The sequence below is a fragment of the Spermophilus citellus genome (assembly GCF_964194105.1).
Source record: "Spermophilus citellus genome assembly, chromosome: 5".
In the NCBI taxonomy this organism is placed as follows: Eukaryota; Metazoa; Chordata; class Mammalia; order Rodentia; family Sciuridae; genus Spermophilus; species Spermophilus citellus.
In genome coordinates, this window is record NC_138186.1 from 48,810,205 (window position 1) to 48,816,975 (window position 6,771).

Genomic DNA, 6,771 nt, shown 5'->3' on the forward strand with positions numbered 1-6,771 from the left:
GAGAAATTAATCAACTTAGTAAATGCTTAACTCTAACAATAATGTTATATAAATATGTTGATTTTTTGGTGGTTTTTAAGTATTTTCTACATGTAAATATATTACATGCCAGTTTGCTTCAGAATTATATTATCTGACTTAGAATGTGATGACATTAATGCTAGATCATGTTGCTCAGAATTGCTTGGCCACACCATTGTCACTGTATTTTTCCTATTTCATTTAACTGCTTCATCTTCCTTTTCAACTAACCTGTTACAACTTGGAATACAGATTGGTTCATTATGGTGCCAAATGGCAATATGGGGGTGTTTGATTCAACAGAAATACAAAATTGAGGGCAACTGAAGTTGTTCATGAAAGAAGCCTTAATCAAGCTTGGCTTTCTGTTGGGAGCTACCATTTAGGAATTGAGTGCTCCTTGACCTTGAATGATGAGAATGTGGAGATGTGGCAAGCCAGCCATGGGCTGTGTGTGTGTGAACTATGAGCACTGAGCACACAAAGTGGACTGAACCAACATTGCCCAGCTGTTTGGGCTGGCCTTGCTCTGGTCTTTTTGCTTGCTCTGCCATGATCCCTATACAGCTCACGAGATGGGCATGACCTGCCCAGATGTCAATCAACCTGCTGACAGCAGACATCATGTAGGTAGACTCAATCCCTGAAATCTGACCCCTTGCCTCATTTCAATGGCTTTTTCCCATTAAAAGTGTTCAGCATGTCCTCTCTCTCTCTCTCTCTCTCTCTCTCTCTCTCTCTCTCTCTCTCTCCATGGACCCCCTAAGGTTGGGGGAACTGTCACAAGACCTAAGGTATTTCTCTGTCTCTGTGTGATTATTTCATGCAGCCCAGTTCACCTGGAGTGAGCCTAAATGTTTATTCATGAAATGCAACAGTTTCCATTTGTTTTGTTTCTTTATGTATCTTTAAAATATGATTTTTAGCTTTGATAAATGTCTGAAGGCAGAGAAACTGTGGTTGGAGTTAAGATACACTACACTGGCATATGATCAACCCAAACTGAGTCAAGAGGACATACACCATTTATACAGATCAATTTCAAGCAGGGAAATAGAAGATACCATCAAAAGCCTACTAACCAAAAAAATCCCAGGACCAGACTGATTCACAGCTGAGTTCTACAAGACCTACAAGGAATAATTAACACCAACACTCCTCACATAATTCCATGAAATAGAAAAGGAAGGAACTATTTCAAACTCATTCTACAAAGGTGGTATCATCCTGTTACCAAAACCAGGCAGAGGCACATCAAGGAAAGAAAGCTTCAGATCAATATCCTTGATAAACATTGGTGCAAAAATTCTCAAAAATGGGACTGGGGTTGTGATTCAGTGGTAGAGTACTTGCCTAGCATGTTTGATGTACTGGGTTTGACCCCTGGCACCACATAAAAAGAGACAAATAAAAAATAAAGGTATTGTGTCCATCAACAATAAAAAGTATTTAAAAAATTTCAATAAAATTTTGGCAAATTGCATACAAAAACGTATTTAAAAAATAGTGCACCATGATCAAGTGGGGTTTATTCCAGGATTGCAAAGTTGTTTCAACATATGGAAATCAATAAATATAATTCATCACATCAATACATTTATCGATAAGAATCATATGATTATATCAATTGACGCTGAGAAAACATTTACCAAAATACAGCACACTTTCATGTTCAAAACACTAGAAAAACGAGGAATAGTAGGAACATACTTCAACACTGTAAAAGCTATCTATGCTAAACTGAAGACCAACATCATTCTAAATGGCAAAATGTTGGAACAAAAAACTGGAACAAGACAGGAATGCCCTCTTTCACCACTTCTATTCAATATAGTCCTTGGAAAACTCTGCCCAGAGCAATTAGACAGATGAAAGGAATTAAAAGTATACAAATAGAAAATGAAGAACTCAATTATTATTTATTGGTGACATGATTTTATACTTAGAGGATCCAAAAACTCCACCAGAAAACTTGTAGAATTAATTAGTTGATTGAGCAAAGTAGCAGGATATAAAATAAATACCATATATCAAATGCATTTCTATATATCAGTGATGAATCCTGACAGAGCAATTAGGAAAACTACCCCATTCACAATAGCCTAAAAAATATATGCTTGGGATTTAACTTAATAAAAGGTGAAAGACCTCTACAAAGAAAACTACAGAACACTAAAGAAAGAAATTGAAGAAGACCTTAGAGGATGGAAAGATCTTCTATGCTCTTGGATAGGCAAAATTAATATTGTCAAAATGGCCATACTTCCCAAAGAGCTATACAGATACAATGCAATTCCAATTAAAATCCCAACATCATTTCTTATAGACATAGAAAAAGCAATCATGAAATTCATTTGGAAAAAATAAGAGACCCAGAATTGCCAAAGCAACCCTTATCAAGAAGAGTGAAGCAGGAGCCATCACAATAACAGACCTTAAACTATACTACAAAGCTATAGTAACAAAAATGGGATGGCATTGGCACCAAAATACACATGTAGACCAATGGCAAAGAATAGAAGACACAGAGACAAACCCATAAAAATACAGTTATTTTATACTAGACAAAAGTATCATGAAAAACATTCGATAAAAGATACCCTGTTCAACAAAAGGTACTGGAGAACTGGAATTTCATATGCAGCAGAATGAAAATAAACTCCTGTCTCTCACCATGCACAAAACTCAAAGTGGATCAAGGACCTAGGAATTAGTACAGTAACCCTGCGCCTAATGGAGAAAAAAGTAGGCCCAAATCTTAATCAGGTTGGATTAGGCTCTGACTTCCTTAAAAATAGTCCTAAAGTGCAAAAAATAAAATCAAGAATTAATAAATGAGATGAACTCAAATGAAAAACCTTCTTCTCAGAAAAAGAAATAATCAATGAGGTGAACAAAGAGCTTTGAATTTGGAACCAAATTATTGCCACACACATGTCAGATAGAACACTAATCTCCAGGATACATAAAGAACTCAAAAAACTTAATACGAAAAACAAAACAAAACAAAACAAAAAACAAACAACCAAAGAACCAAATCAACAAATTGGCTGGAGCTTAACAGACACTTCTCAGAAGAAGATATACCTTCAATGAGCAAATATGTAAAAAAAATGTTCAACATCTGTAGTAATTAGAGAAATGAAAATCAAAATTACTCTAAGATTTCATTTCACACCAGTCAGAGTGGCAGTTGTCAAGTATAGAGACAACAATAAATGTTGATGAGGATGTGGGGGGAAAGGCACACTCATACATTGCTGGTGGGACTGCAAATTGGTGCAACCACTATGGAAAGCAGTGTGTAGATTCCTTAGAAAACATGGAATGGAACCATCATTTGACCCAGCTATGCTACTTCTCAGTCTATACCCCAAAGACTTAAAATCAGCACACAACAGTGACGCAGCCATATCAATGTTCATTAGCAGCTCAATTTATAACTAAACTACGGAAGAAACCTAGATTCCCTTCAATATATGAATGGATGAATAAACTGTGGTATATACACACAATGGAATATCACTCAGGATTAAAAGGGAATAAAATCATACATTTGAAGTAAATGGATGGAGTTGGAGAATATCGTGCTAAGTAAGCCAGTCCCTAAAAACCAAAGGCCAAATGTTCTCTCTGATAAGTGGATGGTAATCCAAAACGAGGAGGGGGGAGGCATGGGGAGAATGGCGAAATTTGATTGGGCAAAGGGAAGGGAGGGTGGGGAGGGGTTATGGAGGCAGGAAAGATGGTGGAATGAGATGGACATCATTAACTTAGGTACATGTAAGACTGAACTTAGGGTGTGATGCTACATTGTGTACAACCAGAGAAATGAAAAGTTGTGCTGCAATGTGTACAATGAATCAATATGCATTTTGCTGTCATACACCTAATCAAAATTTAAAAAATGATACACTACAGTGAACAATTGAGGAGTCAGTGACTACCTACATCATCCTGAGAACCATGACCATAGCAGTATATAATTTAGTATTTGAACAAGATAGTATTTTTACCATATAAAGTATTTAAAAAACAACAGAAAAAAATATTACTTGTCATATCCCCCTTCCATTTAGCCTCTATCTTTATGAACTACATTATTTTTGAATGAGCTACAGACACACTTCCTTTGAAACAGAAAGGATGGTATGCAGATAACATGATTTTATCCATACAAAATAGAAGTAATCTTTCTAACAAGTGGACCAGCTGCCCAATCCCAGAGAGAATGTTTAACATGCTCACTATTGGTAAAGCTTTGTTAATATTTCTCTGATTTATAAGTTACCTAGGTAGACATCTTGCAATGAATTTCTCTTGGAAAGTTATACTGATCAAGGTTGCAAAGTGTTTTTCTGAGATTTTTAGTTTTGTTTTAGGGACATGTTTGATTTTACAGAGGAAGACTTTTTTTCTGGCTACATTTATTACATCCAAATCCATGGTGTAGATCCTTGAAACCCTGTTCTCTTTGTTTTAAAGCAGAGATCACTTCTCCAGAAGATTCTTGGTGCTTCTGTACAGGCCCAGGTTCTTCAAAGTCCCCCAGACTTCAGAAGGGAATGTGAACTTAAGCCCACAAGCTAGCTCCACTTCACTGTCCACATAGATTGGCTGCTCTAGGTCCTTGTTTCAGCAGTTCTACTCAGTCTCTGGTTGTTTTTGTCATGGTTTATTCCTATCTTACTACTATCTCAGTATTATTGAAGGTATCCATTCTTTATGTTGTCAAGGAAAATTATTTAAAACATAATAAGTTTAATAAGTTGGGTTTTATGTCCTTTCAGTGTAATACTGGAGCATTAATAGGCTCTATGTATTACCTGTATGTATGTGTACATATGTGTTTATGTTGTGTGTTTGTTCATATATTTTCTTAATCTATACATCCATCCATGGACACCTAGGTTGATTTGCCGCAGTCTGGCTGGGCACAAATAACCGAGCTGCCACAAATCCTTGTAGATTCAAACAGCAACTCTTTATTCCCCAACTCTCACCGGCACTCCTCACACCACAGGGGACCACACTCCCTCCACCAGGCTCTGTCCAATCTCTCTGAACCCCGGTGAGAACTCCATGGGAACTCCAAAATAGCGGGCGCTGGAGGCAGTAAAGGTCAAATATACAATACAATCAATCCAGCATCACAGAAATAATATATAGCTTAACTTAAATCATCATCTCAATGGTTCGCTGGCATCACCTTTCAACCATTCCCTCTGGCAAATGCCAGGCATCATTCTGACTGGGCTGTGGCTCTCAACATTGATTCCATATCTTAGCAATTGTGAATAGTATCACAATGAATAGAAGTTCAGATATCTCTTTGCCACACTGATTTCCCTTCCTTTGGATATATTACTAGGCATAGGATTGCTGGATCATAGCATCTTTAATTTAAATTGTATTTCTTGTTGCACAATAAAAATTTGTTCCTTAAAATACTCTCTGATTCACCTAGAGTAATACTGATTCTAATACTGACTAATTAATTAAATAATTTCTTTGATTTCTATACTTATCCCAGAGTCTTATTTATTTAATATTTTAGTATTAGAAAAGATTTATTAAAAATTTCTTGCCCCTAACTATATAGTATGTGATACTGAATGACCATTCATTAAAACTGGAGAGAAAAAGAAAGAAAAATATCTAAATGAGTAAATGTGGTTTGATTGAGGAATAAAATATATATATAAATAATTTTCTTTTTTCCCATTTTTATTGGTGCATTATAATTATACATAATAGTGGGATTCATTGTTACATATTCACAAATACATGTGATATAATTTGGTCAGTATTGTTCCTCAGTAAGAAAGATGTTTATGACTATGAGAACTATACAGTATTTTATTCCTTTCAATAGATTGATTTTATAAACTTTTATACTAGTGGTAAGTAGAATATTTTTACATTAGGGGTTTTATGATAAACACTTTACAAAATATCTTTTTATTAATTTGTAAATATCAAACATTGAAATTTAAGTTGCAATATACCCAACATTTTTTTCTGCTGCAGAATTGAGAGAGGAAGAGACTTTTCTGGATCATCCCCACAGGACTGGAACTCAGATCCTCTATTCTAACTTGAAAGCTGCTCATCTCATAATTGTGGACCCCCTTCTCATTCCCTTACCTTGGTCTTCCCCACAGCTGAGTCCTTCCAGTTTCCACTTCATCACAAAGTCCTTGCTAGTGTTTTCTTTGGCTCATTCTCTGTATGAACCTTTGCTTGTTGTCCGTCACCTTTGCCACTCACCTTTCTGACTCTCTCTCTGCCTCAGTGATGGGGACATGTGATGGAAAGCAGAGTGCTTTAGCCAGAGGAAGGGGGAATCTCAGAATGGCCAAGGGATGTTTGGGAGAGTTAGTTACTCTTCTGAAGAGTCATACTCCCTAAATGGCCTTTTTTCCCCTTCTTTGACGCCTCCTATGTGTCCTCCCACCACACAAAGCTCTGGAGAAACATCAGAGTCTCTTGGGTGAAGCCCAGACCAGAATATTTCAAAACTGGTTCTGAGGGAGTTCAATAATCTTTAACTTCCACTGTGTCCTTTATTTTTTTTCTTTCCTCTACTGTTCTTTTTTAAGTTGATTTAATTTTTGAATACATGACAGTGGAATGCATTACAATTCTTATTACACATATGGAGCAAAATTTTTCATATCTTTGTATATAAAGTGTGTTCATGCCAATTCATGTGTTTGTATATGTACTTTGTTTTTTAATTATAATTCC